At 34.4% G+C, this 22,417-nt stretch overlaps 1 protein-coding gene across 1 annotated transcript in view; it reads right to left on the bottom strand.

Moving 5' to 3' along the window:
* The window catches only part of AGY1 (Albino or Glassy Yellow 1), a 263,590-nt gene that overhangs the window by 39,241 nt on the left and 201,932 nt on the right, over window positions 1-22,417 (bottom strand). The gene's annotated exons all lie outside the window — the stretch shown is intronic.

Raw genomic sequence — 22,417 nt, forward strand, 5'->3', positions numbered from 1 at the left:
TTTAGTTCATAGTTTTGACACTAATATAATATAATTAATATATTATATTATTTTTAAAATTATCTTTCAGAAAGACAATTCTAATTCAGGAACATTACAAATTAAATCTCAATCCTTGTTAGATGCATACTCCAAATAAGGAAAAGCATCCAAACCATCCTCTTGAATGCCATTGTTTGGTGACAAAATGTAGTATCCCCAATTTTAATAAATTGACTTAACTAAATTAAGTAATTAAGGGCTCCAAAAATTTAAATAGTGTTATAAAGGACTTCTTTATTTAATTAATTTAGTTATAAAATAAAAGGGGCCAAAATAGTAAAATAATAAATAAGTGCATCAACCTATTTGTAGCCCTTTGGGAAACTTCCTAGAGCTCTTCATAAGGCGATGGTTGGCACTGTAGGAAAGCATCATGGCGTTTATTTGTCTTGTGTATTTGTGATTGCAGTTGGAATTCAGTTTGTATGCAGTTTTAGAGATGCAAGACCCTCTTTATTCTACAATTGCAGTTTCGGTGGCTCAAAGGCACCCTGGTCTGTCGTTGGAGATATCACTGATATATTTCACTTTGTACTTCATTGCTAGATCTACCCCTACCATGTGGAAATATAATTACAAATATCTAGAACTTGGCCATTCAATGCTGTTGGTGTATGCTCTGTGTTAATGATTAATTCATTTATCTACAATAATCTTATCAACAAAGGAACTATCTATGATTGGATCCTTCCTTGGATGTAACATTGCATACAGAGTGTTTGGAAGTGTACAGCCCACTTTTCTGTAGGAGTAGAACTTTACTGTCCAAAATCGAAGGGTGTCAAGTGCCACTCATTGAGGGCCGAAGGTGTTGAAGGTACTTTGCCCTCAAGTGCTTCCCTTGGGTACTTCGCCCTCAGGTACTTCCCTTGGTTACTTTGCCCTCGGATATTACCTTGGGTACTTTGCCCACAGATATTTACTTTTCTCGGGTACTTTGCCCTCGGATATTTACTTTTCTCAGGTACTTTGCCTTTGGGTACTTTTCCTCAAGTACTTCCCTCAAATATGTAATGTAAGAAAGCGTCAGTACAAAAAAATGGTACGTGATGTGCGGTGGAAATTTGGGTACCATGTTGTTAGGTATATTATAGAAAACTAGTTAGAACTTTGTTTTCTCAATTATTAGTTATTTATGTTCACATTGTACAAATTTACTTGGTTACAATCCCTTGTTTTATGTTAACGCAGCGACCCTTTTTCACTTTGTAGTAATGGCTAGCTGGTATTTTATTTTGCATTTTATAGCAGAGAATTTAATGACATACTCTTCTATTTTCTGATGTCAAATTTCTGCTGCTCCATTACATCATGAAGATAGTCTGATATTTCTATAGAGCCCTCATATAATTATTTATCTTCTATTAATGTAATTTTATTTTTGAATCAAAATAATTAAGTAAAAGAAAGCAAACCAGATCATGTAAAAGCACAAAGCATTTGCTGCCCATTGTGACCATTCACAATAAACCTTTTGGTATTTATAAATAGCTACTCACCTTTGATTGAATATGATTGTTATATTGCTATCAGGATTCAACGTGTAGTTTTTTGGTCAAACTCATTGAACCATGTTTCATTAGTAAATGTTCACAAGAATTCATCTCTCATGAAAATGAAGGAAACACTTAGCACTCAGTGCATCAAGATGAAGCACCAAGACTTCCTAAGGGTTCACCCATCCCAGAACTACTCTAGCTCAAGCACGTTTAACCATGGAGTTATCTCCAAGGTTAAGCCCACTTTGCAAGCAAAGCCTTCACAAAGTGGTGTGCCTTATGAACCATTAATTATATAATATAAATCTCCTTAAGCTCATCAATTGATGAGTAAGAAATATTTTCCACAAGTTAAATTGTGATAGTACTTTCAGGATTCAACTGTGTAGGTTTTTAGTCAAATTGATTGGCCCATGTTTCATGAGTAGTGGTTCACAAGAACCCATCTCTCATGAGAATGAATAGAACATTTAACATTCATTGCATCTAGGTGATGCTCACAAAGGTGAAGGACCAGGACTTCCCAGGAGGTCACCCATCCGAGTTCTACTCCATCTCAAGCGCACTTAACCACGAAGTTTCCTCCAAGGTTAAGCACACTTTGCTTGCAACCTCATTTGTAAAACCTTAAGCAAGTATTGAGCCTTATGAACCATTCATTATAAAGCCCCTTAAGCTCATCATTTGACAAGTAGGAGATACTTTCCACGAGTTATATTCTGATATTGCTATCAAGATTCAATTATGTAGTTTTTGAGTCAAACTCATTGACTGTCATGAGCCCAAATTAATAGGCTATATAAATATTAAAATAATATATAATAATAATAATTGAGAATAATAATATTAAAGTAAAATATAATCTACTATGTACAATGATTTATTTGCATCACTTTATAAAGATATAAATTAGATATTAAATATTAATATAATTGATCCTAAAATATAATATAATATTATATTATATATAAATTTACGAATATAACAGTATTATATTTGATAATATAATTATATAAACATATAGTATTTAAATTAATAATATAATAAACTAAAGAGATGGAAAGAAACTTCCTTTCATATGTAAAAATATAAATGAAGAAATCATATTATGGGAAAAAAGGCACTCAAAAATGATTATATATCAGAAATTGGGAAAACTAGAAGGATGATGGAAAGGGGTCATCACAATTGGTATCAGAGAATGTTCCTGTCAGCCTGAGGCAAGAATATAGAAGTCTTTGTTGCAATAGGAAGCAATTTATTCTAAATATACACGAGACAGATAGTATTGCCCTAAAGATCAAATATGAGAAGAAATGAACGAATAACATCACATTCTTATCAACATTATAATAGAGATCTTCTAGAGTAGAAGCAATGATCTCCATACATAATATGCAGTTGGTGAATGGTAATAAAATATGACTGGATTAAAATATGTAGCAAAGGCCATATACACAGGGAACAAGTAGCAGACACAACACATCATAGATGGTGATCATTGATTCAATGAGCAATAATAACCAAACACCAAAAGTGATGATGTCCAAAATAGTAATCTGCAAATGAAATAGCTTGGCCACATGTATTTATTTATTCTAACAATAAGGTTGGCAATAACCATCCTCCAATAAAATCTACCGACCAATTAAGGAAATGACGGAATACAAAGACAAAACAATAATGAACCTTTCTCAGCATCGAATAATGAAGAGAAATGGGAAACCAATAAAATGAAAGGAGTCGTGAATGCATAATGTGGAGAAGTTATGCTAACAATGACAAAGGTATGGACGTTGCTAAAGGAGCTTAGCAGCACAAAAATGTGGAGAAAGGTTATTAACTACAAAGCAATATCACAAATTGAGTGTCGTGTAACATTGATGACAGTAGCAAGGAATGAATTAATACAAAAAACTCTTAAAAACAAGTAACAATCAACTTCTTATGACCCTCCAAATAAAGATTATCTTTGAGCTTAATGGACTATAATTGTACACGTGATTCTACGGCTTCCAACATGGATCAGTTTCTCCAAACTAAATAGAATCAGTGTAGTCGTGGACAATGTTATAGAGGCACAAGAAGCACCTTGGTGGAAGCTATTACAGTCACAACTTTCTACTATGAAACCCACGCTATATGACCCTACAAGAAGATAGTTTATTTATGAGATCATTCCATACCTCACAAAGAAATACATTTCCGATAATACATAGAATATATCATCTGATGTAAGGTATCCAATCAGGTAAAAGACCTATCAACAATTGAATGGTCTATCTACGATTAACATAGAAGAATAATATATAAAATTGGAGAGGATTGTTTAAGGTTCATTACAGTGGCATTAAATCGAAGGAAGATTGAAAAAATCCAATCTCTTATGCACACTTGAATGCCCTTTAATTGAAACATCATGAGAGCTTCCTTACAAGAATTTAAAAATAATAATATTAGAATAACAAAAACATGGCTAGGAAACAAAGGTACCCAACATGTGATGATGTCAACAGGGAATAAATTCATTGCCACAAGAGCATCCTCTCATTCCATGCTTCACGATGAATAGTATAATTAGTATACATTCCATGTCAGGTCAATAGAAGTAGTATATAACTCTCATGAATGCAGTATAAGTACTTAGGCAAAAATGAAATGTCATCATTCCATTCAAAGAAGTTGAAGAAAAAATTGTCATATACAACACCTGAAAATCAAGATGACATTATCTCGAGAATCAAAAACTTTTAATAAAGTACCAGCCAATTTCCTTATTCAAACATCGAAGGTGGGGCCAAAGCCCAAATAAGGTAACTTTCAAATTATGAGAGAACATACAAGGTATCACTTACTCTCATTTGTTATTTCATTTATATGTTAAAATCAATATTATGAGTTTAAAATATGTGTGATATCTATAATTTCAGATATTAGATATATATTTAAAAATTTAAATTTTTTATAAAAAAAGAGAAGTTAATATTTAAATGATACTTTGTTCATAAGTCATGGAGACTAATACTATCTTTTAAGAGGGAGAATAACTAATCTCAAATATTAATATTGTTACAAAAATATGATTGTGACAATAGAATTGCTAATACAATTATCCCTCACAAGGAGTCTAATATTATAACAAATACCATGGATAAGTCCATAAGAACCATTGTAACAATCTAGTGATGATACTCACAAGTTGATTAAAATATGGTTAATTATATCAAGATTTGACTTCTAGAGAATCTCCTATTCTTCCTAAATTGAACATCCAACCACTAAGTATAAGGGTCATTTATAATAAATATTTTATATTAAATGGAGAACCATTATTTGTATAAGTTCATTAGAACATATATTGAAACTATTATATAACCATTACCAAATGCTAAATCTGGATATTACTATGATAATGGGACATCGCAAATCTTAGTATCATAATTTGTCAAGATTCAACCTAGGTCTTTCCATATTACTAATGAAGAGGTAGTTTGTGAAAGGTAGAGTAATCCGAGCACAGTGAGGAGAAGATTCCCAAAACGGGCTTTGTTCATGAGGGAGCCTCTTGGAGCTTGTTTCTACCTGAGCGCAGTAATTCTACCGTTTGTTATGGACATGGAAAGTGCTTAAGAAAGATCCATCTAGTTACTTGATATTTAAATGTTATTGTTGATATTATCAACTTAGCAAATAACTGAAGATTTCTTATTCCTTTAGTGAATAGGGAGTTTGTGAAAGGGAGAGTAATTTGGTCATAGTGAGGAGAAGATTCCCAAAACGGGCTTGTTCATGAGGGAGCCTCTTGGAGACTGTTTCTACCTGAGCACAGTAATTCTACCATTCACTATAGGAATAGGACGATGTAAGTGGCCAATACGCACATTATTGTTTCCAAGTATCTATCTACCTCAAAGTCTTATAGTGAATGTAGATCTTGTGAAGGGAGAGGGGAGTAATTCGGTCACGTTGAGGTGAGATTCCCAAAATGGGCTTTGTTCATGAGGGAGCCTCAAGTAGATTGTTTCCATGCCCAAGCACAATAATCTGACCACTCACTATAAGAACATGTTTGTGTAAGCATATTACTTTGAAGTTTATACCTCATATTTTATGTCTTCATGTGTATACTTTGTGTCTGCTTCGTGTCTTCTTGCATCAATGTGTATACTTTGTGTCTGCTTCATGTCTTCTTGCATCAATGTGTATACTTTGTGTCTACTTCGTGTCTTCTTGCATTAATGTGTATACTTCGTGTCTACTTTGTGTCTCCATGCATTAATGTTTATACATTGTATATATTTATACTTGATAATTTTGTGAGCATGATAATTATTTTAATAATCCTTGATTTTATGATTATAAGGTGTTGAATGAAAATTAGAAATTGCTTGAGGGCAAGCAATTTGAGGAAGGACGGACTTGTCGTGAGCCTAAATTAATAGGATATATAAATATTAAAATAATATATAATATTAATAATAATTAAGAATAATAATATTAAAGTAAAATATAATCTACTATATACAATGATTTATTTGCATCACTTTATAAAGATATAAATTAGATATTAAATATTAATATAGTTGATCTTAAAATATAATAATATTATATTATATATAAATTTACAAATATAATAGTATTATATTTGATAATATAATTATATAAACATATAGTATTTAAATTAATAATATAATAAACTAAAGAGATGGAAAGACACATCCTTTCATATGTAAAAATATAAATGAAGAAATCATATTATGGGAAAAAGACATTCATAAATGATTATATATCAGAAATTGGGCAAACTAGAAGGATGATGGAAAGGGGTCATCACGTTAACCCATGTTTCATGAGTAGTGGTTCACACAAACCCATCTCTCATGAGAATGAATGGAATGCTTGGCACTCATTGCATCTAGGTGACGCTCACAAAGGTGAAGCATCGAGACTTCCTAGGAGGTCACTAATCTCAATACAACTCTAGATCAAGCACACTTAACCACAGAGTTTCCTCCAAGGTTAAACCCATTTTACTTACAACCCTTGTGCTTATGAACCATTTATTATAAAGCCCCTTAAGCTCATCATTTGACAAGTAGGAGATACTTTCCACAACAAGTCGATTGTGATATTGCTATCAAGATTCAATTATGTAGTTTTTGAGTCAAACTCATTGACACATGTTTCATGAGTAGTCGTTCATAACTTCATACAAACCCATCTCTATGAGAATGAATGAAATGCTTAGCACTCATTGCATCTAGGTGATGCTCAAAGAGGTGAAGCACCAAGACTTTCTAGGAGGTCACTCATCCCAATACTACTCTAGATCAAGCACACTTAACCACAAAGTTTCCTCCAAGGTTAAACCCATTCTACTTACAACCCCATTTGCAAAACCTTCAATAAGTGTTGTTCCTTATAAAACATTCACAATAAGCTCCTTAAGCTCATCAATTGATAAGTAAAAGATGTTTCCACCTCAAGTCAAATTATTGATATTGCTCTTAGGATTCAACTGTAAAGTTTTTGAGTCAAACTCAATGACCCATGTTTCATGAGTAATAGTTCACAGGAGCCCATCTATCATGAGAATGAATGGAACACTTAGCACTCAATGCATCTAGGTGTTTCTCACAAAAGTGAAGTGCCAAGACTTACTAGAGGTCACCCATCCCAATACTACTCTCGCTCAAGCATGCTTAACCATGAAGTTTTGTCCAATATAGACCACTTTGCTTGCAACCTCATTTGCAAAACCTTTAACAAGTATTATTTCTTATGCACCATTCATTATAAAACCCCTTAAGCTTATCCTCTGATAAGTAGGAGATATTTTCCACAGCAACTCAAATTGTGATATCGCTATCAAGAATAAAGATTAAACAATGTAGTTTTTGAGCCAAACTCATTGACCCATGTTTCATGTGTAGTGATTCGTAAGAACCCATCTCTCATGAGAATGAATGGAACAGTTACCGCTCATTGCATCTAAGTAAAGCTCATTGAGGTGAAGCATCGGGACTTCCTAGGAGGTCACCCATCCCAGTACTACTCCAACTCAATAGAGCACTATATTTCCTTTAGCCTTTGAAGTATATAGTATGTCTAAGAATGTGTATTATTCTAGCTTTAAAGAACAAACATGTGTGTATACCAGCAGGCAATTTAATGATACATTCTGATTTTCAATGCCTACTTTATGCCACTTATGTTTATCATGAAGCTAGTTTGATATGTTGATAGACCCCTTGAAATCATTTCTCATCCATTAATCTAATCTTATTTCATCAAATCAATAGAAACAAAAAGACAACAATCCAAATCATATAAAAATGCAATGGAATCGTTGACATTGTCACCATTCCAAATGAGCCTCATCATATTTATAAATAGATATTCACCTAATACTATAAAGCTTAACTCATAATGGCATAAAATCCCATTAAAAATGGGACACCATATTTCCTAAAGCCTTTGAAGCATATATTTATGCCTATGAATGTATATGCATTCTTTCTTTAAATAACACGTACATGTCTTAAATAGTGTTACATAGAAAATCTCTCTAGTACTAAGCAATAAAACTTTGAGAGGTTTAGATCTAGGTGAAGATTCACCCATAATTTGCAAACGCTCTGAGTACTCCCCAAGTTGTCAAGCACTCTCTATTTTTATGGGTAGGTGAATACTCACAAGTTTAACTCTCACATTTAGACACAAAAAACCATGGGTAAAAAAGTCAATGTAGGTAAAATGCAAGTTAAATGTATTTTTCACACACTATTCTTGCTATAAAGCCATGCGTTCTCTTTCAAGATTACAATTTTTTATTTAAAACATTTTGTAATTGAATTTTACAAAAAAAATATGTTTCTTAAGAGATTTTATTTTTAGTTCCTTCTAAGTTGTCGAGCTTTTGACGAGTTTTTGTTGAGTTTTCAACAAGTTTTTGTCAAGTAGGAAATTTTGAGTTTGTCAAGTACTCTTTGAGTCCGAGTTTGCAAACTATGGATTCAACAATGATGCTCAAGATATTTCAGTGGTTTTTCTCATCTTAAGGCCCTATACCCTACCTTCTCATTCATACATCAAGTGTTTCCCTTTAAGCTATTCTTGTAATGAATTTAGAGAATTGTGAAGGTGAAATTTCAAAGAATTTTAAAATTTGGTTAGGCGTGTTTTTTTTAATCTTTTTTTTTTCTTTTTGTAAGTTTTCTTTACATTTTTAAATTCTTCCAAGCACTTAGAAATGATATATTTTATTGTGTTTTCTGTGCATTTCAATTAATCTATGCTAACTATGGATTTGTAGCAATGTATTTGTCATTATTTCTACCTCTGGAAAGCTAGGATTCTGCATATTTTCATGCTAGGGTGTGCAGGGATTCAATTTGTTTTTCAAAATTTCAATGCAATGTTTGTATTTTGTATCTAATGGCATTAAAACGTGGAAGTGGAAGTCAAATAGCGAACAGAAGAGATGCCTCTTGGAATTATGGCACGAAGGGAAGAACCTCAATAGTGATCAATTGAAAGTTTTATGGACTAGAGGTGAGTGAAAGTGTCGATATCCCCAAATACACCTTTAATAGATTGCTACTAGCAACATCAAATTGTGTCTAAAAACTGAGGTAGAGGTTGTAAGGGAGATAAATATGGCCCTTGTATTTTGACAAAGCCAAAAAAACATTAGAGTAACCCAATCATTGCAATAGTGATAAATCCCAGCTGAACATGGGAATAAAAGGAAAGAAACATAGAAATTGCTGGATCCTCCTATAATATAGAAGTAGCAAGTGCACTTTATCCAGCTCCACCTATATGTAATCATATTGATTTTATATTTCATGGATCACAAGTTCACAACCTTCACTTAGAAGTGGAAATTAAAACAAGGAAAAACATGGCCAACCCAACAAGTTTCATGTAGCAAGAAATTCATAACGAGATGATCTAGTCACAAACCTAACCAGTGCAAGGAAATGATTCGAGATTCCCAATTCATGTGACTTAAGCAGGAAACTGATGTGGAAGAGCAAGAGAAGTATTAGTGCAAGAATGGATGCTCTGTATTATCAAGTAGGTGACCAAATGAAGGAATTACATAAACATCAAATTCTAATGGCTTCAAATGGTTAGATACAGTTTTTGAGGTCATTCAATGCCTCTAAAAAACTAAATAATATTAAGAATCTTAGTTGATGATTGGAAGAGGCCTTAGATTCTGTGGAACTGAGGTCCAAGTTGTTATAGATAATGCAATAGTACATGTAACAACATAGAGACTACTTAAGGCAGACCCAACACTATTTTGGAGCCCTTGTCTTATTTATTACCTTAAATATTATGTTAGAAGACATATGCAAGCTTGATTAGGTAAATTTGCATTACAATGGGCTAGGAATGTCACCAAGTACATCTAAATCACCTTTGGGTACCCATCTTGATACGAAATCACACAAAGGGTTGGAGATTGTGCAAGCAAGGACATTATTTGTGACAAACTTAGCACTTTGCAAAATTATTTATGATTTTTCAATGCCTTTTTGGTCTATGTTTGTGAGCCAAAAATGGATTGATGTTGTCATTGTATAATGCCTATTGTTATGTTTGATAATATTGGTTATCCATCAATGTAATAACTGTCACCAATGTATTAATTGTTCATTACTTGTCATTCTCGGGCAGTTGATGGTTGTGTTTCTCTTGGCAATCTTTGAGTCCTTTGATATGTTGGATACCACCAAGGGAGGCAGTATGGTAACATCGGATGAATTCTAATCCTTGGCCAACCATCTTTGGTCTTCCTCTTTGTAATGATTTCGTGAACGAAGAAAGATATATTTTACTCCAATATCTGGTATGCATTGTCATTTGTATTATCATTCCATGCATGTAAGCTACCATATATAGCAGTAAACATTTGGTGGTGTTTCTATAAAAGAAAATAGGTCAGCATTATGTGATTCATGCCCTTGGATCCCAATAAAAGAAAGAGGAGTCCACACGCTGGTTAAGATCAAGTGATTAGACGATCTTTAAGGATTGTTGAACATGGAGAATGGAGAAGAAGCTTACGAGAATTTACTAGAAACTTACCACCCCTTGATGATATGTACTGCAACCAACTAAGCAAAGGCAGCCCATCTATACAGATGTCATCAGGCAAGGAATACAAAGAAGGAAATCTTGAGTTGACAAACATATTGTGTGGCTTCGAGTTGAAGAACCTTGGACAAAGGGAGTAGAATTCAGAGCCTAAAAGTACCTGGGGTGTTGGGGACACTAGAGGTGGATGTGTAGAGGATGTACACATGGCTCAGAGGATAGGGAAAGCACCAGAATGTAGTAGTCCAAACAGTCCACCCAAATGGAAATAATGTAATAGTCCAAACACTCAATTGTCATCAAGATGGAAATAATGAGATGGAAGTTGACAAACACCATCAACCTAGGCTTGGGCATAAACATACTACTAGAGGAGACATGGAAGGGTCTTGGCAAGCCAACATTCTAGCCACCAACTATTCATTTGGAAGGTGTTGACCAGCATGACATCAAACCACTTGGGATGCTCATGGCACAGAAGGTCACCATTAGCACTGGGCATACTTTGTAGTCAACATTTTGGAAAAGAAGGCATACAATGCCCTCCTCAAAAGGGGTTGGTTGATCACCACGAAAGCAAACCATAATTGGAAGAACACACTCTCCATCAACAGTGACAAAAGGAAGTATGTAATCAACCTGTGGAGCCAAGCGGTGAGCCGAGAGGTTGCATCGGACTTAGAGTCCAAGGGCATAGAGTTTGGGGGATGGAGAAAGGTCAATAAAACCCAATGGTGAAGGGGCGTTGGCACTTGGAAGCTACTAAGAGGATGAGACAAGCTCTCTCAATGAACTATTTGATTGTTAGATGGAGGACTATGAGGCATTTATGCCAATGTGTAATTTTATTTAAGCTACACGTAATGTCTGTTTTTTGTGGTTTCTAGGTCACTATGTGAATTGTCAATTCCCTTTCAATACAATGTACAACTATTTGAATTACGAATGAAATGAAAGCGAATCTATGAACACAAGTTATTGAATTACAATTATGACTGATATGTCAAAGATAAGAAGAATTATCATTGATCAGCATCACCCATGTCAAAGGTTTGCATAAGGTTGTCATTAATAAGAAGTCTAATATCATGGACAATACAAGCTATACCATATGCATTACAATCAAATATAATAAGAAAAGCCAAATTAACAATAGAGATATGAAGAGACGATATAAAGTTTTAATTAGAGATTTAAACTTTAATCATAATATGAAAGAACAAAAAATTTACAGAGCAAAAGAAGTCTAATATTAAATACCATTCAAAAGGATATTAGAAAGACAAATTGAAGTTATGATAGGCAGTGATCTTAATGAAGATAAGGCAAGAAGTTGACTTAATTATAAGTGATCAAACAACAAGTGGTTAAGAAATAAAAGAGAGATTAATGTTTATATGGAAAGACTAAAATATTAAAGAAGATTATGCAAATATTGAACACAGTAGAAGAGTGTGGATTAAGATCTCCACCCAATCAGTCGAGAAGTCTTCAAAACATGTCCAGCATTGAAATTTGCAAGAGCGATGGAGTCAGCATTGGAATAAAATCAATAATGTTAATATCGCATATACATCAGAAACAAACATGTTGACCACACATCAAAGAAAGTCGGAATTGACAAGTCAGATATCACATAAGAAATAGTTTATACACTGGCAAAATCTGGAGTTTAAGGGAGAGACACAATATACAGTGGTCATTGTTGGGATGTAATAATATGAAGGGCAATATGATGGCTCCAATGTGATTGAATCTAGAAAGGTTCAGCATTGATTAAAACCACATCAACCATGTTATTATAATTGACAATAGACCGATGAAGACAAGGGAAAAGCCCGTACAAGTAAAGACAATAGCACATAGAGCAGCGGTTCAAACAATGAAAGCTTTAGTTCCCAAAAATGGTGCTAAAAGACAAGAACAAAAACTCCGAAGATGGCAATCTAAACTAAGGAAAGACAAAGTAATGTTTAAGAGTTTGAATACCTTGCGGCAGCACGTCAGTGTTGGTGAATGACAGAATATCTATCCCTTGTATGATTTTCAAAAGACTATAGAAACACATAATTTTACAGAACGGCAATAAATAAATGTGTTTGGAGAAAGACAAAAAGAACAAATACAATAATGATTTGATAATAAATATTTATCTGATAATCAATCATCCTGAAACAAAAGCTGTGGTCCAGCAGCGATAGAAATCTGAATGTAAGGGTGTGAAGGTCAACCATACCAGAACGTATATTCAGTGACAAAAACATTATATTTATTGCAAAATATATATTAGTCAAAACGAAGATCACGAACAATGAGTAACATGGCAGCGACAGATACATTTAGAAATGAAATAACAATCAATAAAGGTTTGATACATGAGTTTTATTTAAAGATGAGACTTCCACTCCCACGTTGGAGTTAATAATAAATCTTGCCACATATTCGCTAAGAGTTTGTGTAGTTAATGTTTAACTTTGAATGATGTCTAAAAATAATTGAAGTAATTTAACTGGTTTCTATTTCTAAGTTCTAACTTCGTTTAATTATTTTTCTATAAATTTTAATTTGTATTTTAAATTTCTCTGTGTAGGGCAGCAATTAAGCATTAAATAAGCATGGCAAGTTCAGAGGAAGTGTGGCCACTAACACCATGCCCATCTGGATATATAGGCACTGGCCTAGAAATGCAAGAGATAAGGCCTATGAAGCTCCAGATGAGCCTAGAAGATGATATGCATTCATGTGCAAAAGTAATATCTAGAGGCATAAACTGCCTCAAAAACCACCATGTCGGCACAAGGAAACATGATTCAAATGCTTGTGACAACGAATAGGAGAAAGAAAAGGAATTATTGATATCCTACTTGCAGCTTGTCAAGAGAAAAAATTGAATAGGGATAGGGGAAGATTAGCTATGACAAGCTGAATCTCAAGGTGTTGCTATTGATGTTGAAGAACTAACACTTGAGAACATAGTGGGATTTCTTCATGGCCCATAGATCCACAAAGAAAGTTCCTCTTTTACTGCTTCCACTCCCTCTTCTAGAGCACCTTGTTCTTCATCACCATCAGCATTAGGGATAGTGATGCAGGAGCATCCTAGGTGTAAGAGCAATCTTGCATCACCCAAAAATATTTTATTTTTAGTCTTTTCTATTTTAATAAGGACTAGTAGACAGCGTGGCTACTATTTATGGGAACTTACTATTTTTAGTAAGTTTCTCATACGAGCTCGGACTATTCTCATTTTCTACATGAAGGTTCATTTTAGAGTTATAAGCCTACCATAAAAAAATCTCATTGCTCCAGCTTATCTATCAGAGAAGTTATTGTGGATTTTCGATGGAAAAATTTGCAGAAAAATCTTTAGGCTCACCGTTGGAGGCCTTAGAGTGCCCAGATGAGGTCCAAAAACTTGACAAAAGGGTACTTGTGCCATTTTGAGCTTGTAGATCAAGAGCTGGCATTTCCGAAAAGTGGTTATAATAGCCAATCGGAGCAACGGTTCGAGAGTTATAGCCTTCTGAAGTTGGGCTACCAAAATTTCTAAAAATAATTACTCAAAGATGTATTTCGCCGACTCTATATGTATTGTTAGGGTTTTTCAGCCCTAGGTACGAAGTTTGAGCATCTAGAACCTTCCCGAGCGGCATAAAATTGCCTATTTAAGAAATGCTCGAACATTGTCTAAAACAGGTTTGGGTGGTAGTTTGTAGCTTAGTCTTCCAGATTACTGTAATGAAGGTGCCCATGTGGGTTAGCATATTGTACCTATGAATTTTGTAATTCTGTATTTGCGGCCCAAATAAGAAGTCGATATTTTGTTCTCGCATTTGTTGTTGTTTCTTTGTTTATGTTATGTGTTTATGGTATTAAGGGGAGCACCTCTCATCAGATAGGCAACTATTCTGTGCCCATGAACACACCTAGAGCGCAACCATCATTAGAGGTCACTAAATGGAACAAGGAGGTGCATGAGCAAATTGATATTGCACATGCAAACATTTGGTATTTTTAACAATATCTCAATGAATGTGGCTGATAGTCCCTATTGGCTGAATTTGGTTGGCTGAGTTTGGTGGTTGGATTGGCAATTTTGAGTAAATGGTACAAGGATTTGAGTGGAAGGTTAGTAAATAATCGAAATCCACTTGAGTTCATTTTTATATTTTAAATTTTAATTGATATTTCCTATTTATTACTAACACTTGATTTCACTTTAATTTTGTAAGTTGCTTGATAATGCGGTTGATAGGGCAAGAGCAATGGTGGAAGAGAAAAAAAAAAAAGTGAAAGAAATATGGCTGCACCATTCTATTTGATGGGTGGACAGATGGGAAAAATAGAACCATTATTTATTTTTTGGTTGCTTGCAAAGACGATGTGGTGTTTTGGAAATCTGTTGATGCCTCCAATAAAGTGAAAAATCCACACACATTGGCATTAATGTTGGAGAATGTTGTCACGGAGGTGGGAATAGAGAATGCGGTGCAAATCATTGTAGATAATGCGGCAACAGGTAATTTTAGTTTTTTATGTTGAATGTGAACAATGAATCTAATTCTATCGTATTATTCAATTTGGCCTTGATGTAAAATATGGAAAGTTGGCAACTAGTTATTTATTTTTTACAATGTTAGCTAGAAAACTTCAAGAGAGGCACCCCACAGCTTTTTGGTCACCTTGTGCAACACATGTCCTTGACCTTCTTTTAGAGGACATAGGAGAAACTTGAACAGGTGACTCCACTTGTAGAAGATGCAAGGCAGATCACCAAGTTTATCTATAATCACCCACAGGTTTTGAATTTGATGAGAAAGTTCACTAAGAACAAAGATTTAGTGAGACTTGTTGTCAAAAGGTTTGCAACGATTTTCTTATTGTTGTAAAGTATTATCAGCACAATATTGCCTTTGAAACAAATATTTGTGCGTCCTAATTGAGTTACTTCACCTTACTCAAAGAAGGCTGAAGGAGAGGTTGTGGCATGCATAGTCTTTGACCAACATTTTTTTGAAAAGGCTACTGAAATTGTGAAGGTAACTTTAAAAAAATTACTTTTTTAATAGTTCTTAAAAGTTTCTTGGAGTCTCATTATTAATTTGTAACTTACTATGTTAGTAACTTCATTAAATAATCTTTTTGTAAACTAATTTTTATTTTTCAAATTTCAATTGTAGATGTCTGAGCCTTTGGTTAGAGTCTTGAGCTTAGTTGATGGGCAACAATCCCCAATGGGATGCCTTTATGAGGCCATGGATAGGACCAAAGAGTCTGTTAGAAATTTCTACCATAGGGGCAAGCTCAAATTTGATCTCATTTGAGAAATAATTGATAGGAGGTGGAACAATGTACTCCACCAACCCATTCATGTAGCAAGCTACTTCCTCAACCCCCATTTCAGGTACTATGATTGTTCTAGAGATTTTACTAATACTTCATTTTACTTTTTTTTTTTAGGTTGTGTACTAAGACTTGATTTCACTTTCTGTTTTTTTTTTAGCATGATGATTCCTTTTCAGATCCTAATGGACAAGTCATGGAGGGCCTCTTTGTATGCATTGGGAGGATAATATCTAATGTTGTGCAAAGAGACCTTGTTGTGACCGAACAACAAATCTATGCGGAATCAAAAGGTAATTTGTTCTCTTATGAGCTAGCAAAAAGAGCAAAAGGCACTCAAACTCCATGTAAACCATAAAAGTTTAAACTTTAAAACATTTGCATTTTAATTCTCTTTTTTCATTGCTTTATAAACTTATTATATTTTATTTTGCAAATGCCTGGTGACAAACTTGGGGTGGCAATACCCTCAATGTAAAGCAATTTGCTCTCAAAATCTTGTGCCACTCTTGCAAGGGATCCCATTGTGAGCACAATTGGAGTTTATTTGTGTCCATGCACACAAAGAAAAGAAACAAATAGACTCAAAAATGGCTCAATGACCTTGTTTATGTGCGATATAATCTTAAGTTGCACATGAAAAGGCACAATGTTCAGTACCTGGTTCACTTGATCTAGATGATATAGATCCTTATTCTGATTGGATGACACAAAAGCTAGGTCCATTGTTTTCGGAGGATGACATTGCTGATTTGGAGAGACATGCCATGGAGGAGAAGGGGTTTGGATTGGATTTCACATTGGATGACATCGAGGAGGGTGATGAGGGCTAGGAGTCACTACTAGAGCCATAGGGAGGAGATACATCCAGGACAGAGAGTGTCAGTAGGGATGCCAAGCGAGGAGGCACAACCATGGACTTCAAAGTTGCGCCTAGTGCAAGGTTCCTCTTGTAGGCCAAGATCCTCTCCCTTTTCTACTAGTAGAGCTAGGAAGAGGAAGATGTGATTGTAATGATGTATTTACTTCCAATTTGATAGAAACAATTTACTATTTTGCTTCCCTCCATTAGTAGTAAGCATATGTTAAATCCTTTAACAAGGTGCCTCTTAGAAGATTCCGCATGAGAATGCAATTTCGTACCCACTATGCATTAAGATATATCTATACTTTGCTTGTTTCTTTTGTGTTCTCTTTAATTAACTAATTACATGCATCTTCTCATTGAATTAAGCAATTTTTTAGGTTCTCGAGTTTTTCCCAAAGATTTTTTAAAAAATTGGCCGAGTTTTTGCCCACGACCTTTTTTTTGGGGTGCTTGACGAGTTGTTGCCTACAGAGAGTTTTCCAACTAAGTGTATATATCAATCAGAGAACCAAAAATTGCAGCAATTCATCCGGTTTGGGCGATTTGGCGATTAGACTTTGCTTGGGCAATTTTTGCTGACCCGATGAATCGAATCGGTGATTTCTGGCCATGAATCGCATGAATCACCATGAATTGCCATGAATCAGCTTGATAAATTGGGCATCCCAATTGGGAAACTCAAAAACATAAAAAAATACGTTTTTTAATGATTGTTTTCTCACATTTCTCTTTCTCATCACCCTAAAAGGCCTTCTATTTATTGAGTATGCCAAGAAGAGAGGAAAAGTGAGATATACTTGAGCTAGAGCTAGAGAGGATAGACTTGTTTCTTCATTTCATTTATAGATAGACATACGTTTCATGGATCTTCATCTTACATACATTTATATTTGATGTCATTGGTTTTATGGATCTTTATCTTATATACATTTATGATTTGACAATATTTATAACTTTATATGTCATGTCATATAATCCTAAGTTTTCTATTTACCTCAGCTACAAATTATAATTTACATTTTACCTATGTAATGGATTTATCATTTATGTTCTTTGTTTATGTATGTTAGCTTCTATTTGATGATGTTATAGCGTGTTTAAGTTATATTCAATAAAGGGTGCATGAAATAAGTTTTAAATCATTAAAACTTCCAAATTTCTAGGGTTTTTTCACTTTGCTGATTCATAGCTGATTTATCGGCAATAAATAGCCGATTCACAAGTCGAGGAGGCCTTGCCGATTCTGAGTTTTGGTTCTTTGATATCAATGATATGAAAAGTAAAACTATGGTATAATGGTATGGATGTATTCATGTAAGGCGTGGATCATGTATTTACATACGTACATTTGCATGTAGGTATGTATGTATATGTATGTATGCATGTACATGTGTATGTGTGTGTGTGTGTATGTATGCATACATAGGTATGTGATGGCACATCATGAATAAATGCATTTATGGAAACATGAGTAGAATGCATGGTGTAATGGTGGCTTACTACTATGCAAAATCCAGAAATATATACAAGAAAAGGTATATGTATTTTCCTTGCCCTTATTTACGTTTTTTGTTTATTGATCAAAATATTGGGACATCACGCAACTATCCTTGGTAAAGAGATATCGATGAAAGCATGTAAAATTATGGACATTATATTTGATAATATGGAGGAGGAAAATGGAAAGAAAAAATATCTCACAATACAAAGATGGAAAATGGAAAGCAAAAAATAATGAGTACTATGCAAAGGTCAGTTTTTTCAATATTCTAAGATACTTTATAAATCCCACTCTCGGTTTGGGTATGGTTTTTTTATCTTGGTAGGCACTTGGTAGTAAGGAGTGGAAAGAAGAGAAAAAATTTGGCATCACTCATATGTTGGAGAAAACATCTTATAGGGATTTTACAACACCAATTTACTCCCTTTGACATATGGTCTCAACAAATAACACACCATACAACACATTCAATACAGCAGTCAGGGAACCATTCTTCTGTAAAGCACACATACAACACCTTAGTACAACACCATCCTTGGCCCAGTACAAAACCTCCCTGCTAAATTCTCCTGTACAACAATTGGTCAAATCATGCAATAGCTCAGACACCCTCATGTACAACACCTTTCACGACTCATATAACATCTTGGACACACTCAAGTACATAACATTGGACAATTTTGGTGTTTGCATGGAAGACCATACACCATCATGAATGGCCTACTAGGTCATTCTTTTGCCCCATATGGCACCACATATGGTCTACTAGTCCATTCTTGTACCCCATACGACACTTGTGCATTGCTCCAGACAACACTTTCATCTACATGTATAGCAACTTTTATCTTTCGTAGACACTTACATCTTCACGTATGAAAGGTTTTGTCTTATATGCAGCCCATTGTGCATTGTCTAGTGCAACATATTGATTTTACCATATGACATCTTTTAACTGGAAAAACAGCACAATATGTGGTTTAGGCTATCATTCCTCTGAGCCCTTATCAACATTGTATGCTAAATGAAATCTCTCAAAACCCATACATTTTTTCTTGTATCATCAAGTTGTATGTGTACCACTGCATGAATACTACCCTTCCATTTAGTATCAGTGATTCCTCAAGTTCCAATATTTTGTTCGACAAGTAAGAGGATTGGCAAGGTTGAGAATTGCACTTTAGGCCTTTATCAGTATTGTTTTCCCCATCTTAGAAATTCAAGGAAATTATGTGTGCCATGGAGGTTTTTGTGGTTCTGAGGGCATTAAAATGGTATTGGTGATGGGGGCGATGCCCCTTGATCTTGTTAGGGCATTGCCCCTAGACTCCCACTTGATTTTTGAAGTATACTGCAATGTTGAGTTTGTATAGTATAGTACAATCTATTGTCTACACACTTGTTAGTCCTCCCAAATATTACTTGACGTATACTTGTTATCTAGAAGATTTTTTTCCTTTTGGGGTGGATGATGTAGTCGACGTACAATACCTATTTCTATGTTTGATAATATTGTTTATCTATCAATATATTAATTGTCATCAATTTATTAAAATATTAATGTTCGTTGATTGTCACTCTCAAGTAGTTGAAGTTTGTGCTTCTTTTGGAAATCATTGGGTCCTTTGGATATGTTAGGTATTGTCAAGGAAGGGAGTATGGTATCATTGGATGAGTTGTGTTCCTTGGTCGACCATCCTTGGTCTTCTTTGAAATGAATTCAAGGGTGAATAAAGATATATTTCACTCCTACATCTCCATATCCATAATTTACCAAGCATAGCAGTAAATAATGGACTCTTCTTAATTTAAAGAAGGTCGGTGGAAAAAGTATCAAAAAGGCATTTTTGGAAATCTTTGCAATGTACTAATGATATCAAGTTAAGTTCAAACTTCTATTTATATTTGAAATTGCATCCTTTGAGTACACTTTTCTATATTCTAAGATCTAGATATCATTCATTATTTAAGTTTTGTTTTTAATTGCAGCATTAGTTCATTTGTAGGTGGTGATGCCTTTAATTAAGGTTTTGTGCTTGAGAGATTGGGAGAAAAAACCCAAGGAATTCGAACATGGTCATGGAGTCCATACAAATAAATTAGAAAGGAGATAGAAAAGATTTACTGTTTCTTCAATTGATAAGTAGGAGATAATCTCCACAATAAGTCAAATTGTGATATTGTTATCAAGGTTCAACTATGTATTTTTTAGTCAAACTCATTGACCCATGTTTCATGAGTAGTGGTTCACAAGAACCCATTTCTAATGAGAATGAATGAAACACTTAGCACTCATTGCATCTAGGTGATGCTCATAGAGGTGAAGCACCAGGAGCTCACATCTGAGTACTATTCCAGCTCAAGTGTGCTTCACCACAAAGCTTCCTCCAAGGTTAAACCCACCTTGCTTGCAGCATCCATTTGCAAAAACTTCAGCAAAACTTGTGCCTTATGAACCATTCATTATAAAGCCCCTTAAGCTCATCAATTGATAAATAGGAGATAATTTCCACAGCAAGTTGAATCGTGATATTGTTATCAAGATTCAATTGTGTATTTTTAAGTCGAACTCATTGACCCATGTTTTTAGGCCAAGGGAACACGTAATTTTAAAGGTGGAAACCAATTTATCAAATTTTGGAAATGGTAGGGGATGGCTATTTAAATCAACTAAAAAAATTAAAATCAAAAGCAATATGCTGATTTTTTTAGGACAATCCTCCCCCTTCACTTTTCTTGGTACTTTAGGCTCTTAATCAAGATTTTAAAATTTGTAATTTAAATTCCTAAATATACTTCATACCTTGTTGGAGACTCTAGGGTAAAATAGAGTGAAGTCGCAATAGCAGATAATTACATCATAGGGCACACACTTTGTTCTTTATTGCATAATATAGTAAAACAAATATTCTGATATAGACCCAAGGAACTGGCTGTTTACATGTATGTCATCTTTTATCATTATATTTCTTTTCAAGTGCAGACAGCAATCACTTTTTCTGTGTGGGTGTGTTCTCCTTTCGATTTCATGTTATAAAGAAAACAAAATATACAGTGATTTTGCGAAGTTTTGGTGTTGCAGTGCCATATTTGTGCCATATCACACACAAGTTCCCGTCTTTGAACAGCTAACTTTATTTTGTACAATGCAATAATATATTGTTTTAATGGAGGCTTTTAGTAAACACTATAGCTTGTTTTTGGTAAAGAACACTATAGATTGTTATTTAATATTAAGCAAAATTTGCAGTCTTTATCCCTGCTTAAAAATCATAAAGCTAGAACTTCTTGTACTTATTTTTTTCCTAGTTGCAACAGAGGAAAAAATACAAAAATAACATACTTGGGTAAGATTATCCAGTACCCAGGTCAAGAAAGGATACTGAGATAAACCTTCTATACTGTCACACCCTGGAAAAGAACTGACACTTTCATGAGGACCTTGACTCTCAATCCCACAAAGGATCTACCCGGCACAATTCTGGTGTGAGTCAGACAACCTTTCCTTCCTAGTGAATATTGGCTAGGTCAAAGTCCAAGAGTTCTCAACTATGCATAAATTTGCATTAAGTTAGTGATCGCATTATTCTGGTAGTGGCAGGGATTAACTAGGAACTACCAATTGATTGCAAAAATATTACTTTATGCTGCAGACTATGTCATGAACATGGTCACTCTGCACAGCTTTGTCCTGTAGAGAAACAAAGAGCTACTGAAGAATGAACTACCAATGTACCTCAAAGCTGCAACAAAAAATTGCAAAACAAATCAAGCTAGTAAAATGCACAGAACACAGAAACCAAGAAACAAATATAAACACAACTCATAATGCAATCCAACTCAAGTTCCTCATGCAAGAAGACAAGCTGGAATCTAATCTGCACGACAAGAGGATAATCAATATTGCTAAGAACATAGAGAGAGTAGCCACACATCATAAAGATTGCGCTTCAAGTCAAGTCTTATACTGAGTTATAATTCTTATAATGATCTTGGTCATACAATGAAGCAAAGGGTCTCTCACAAGTGCCACACAAGAAGCAAACTTTCCTGCAC

Source organism: Cupressus sempervirens, chromosome 1 (genome assembly GCF_028749045.1).
Source record: "Cupressus sempervirens isolate cs-2001-9-10 chromosome 1, ASM2874904v1, whole genome shotgun sequence".
Lineage (NCBI taxonomy): Eukaryota > Viridiplantae > Streptophyta > Pinopsida > Cupressales > Cupressaceae > Cupressus > Cupressus sempervirens.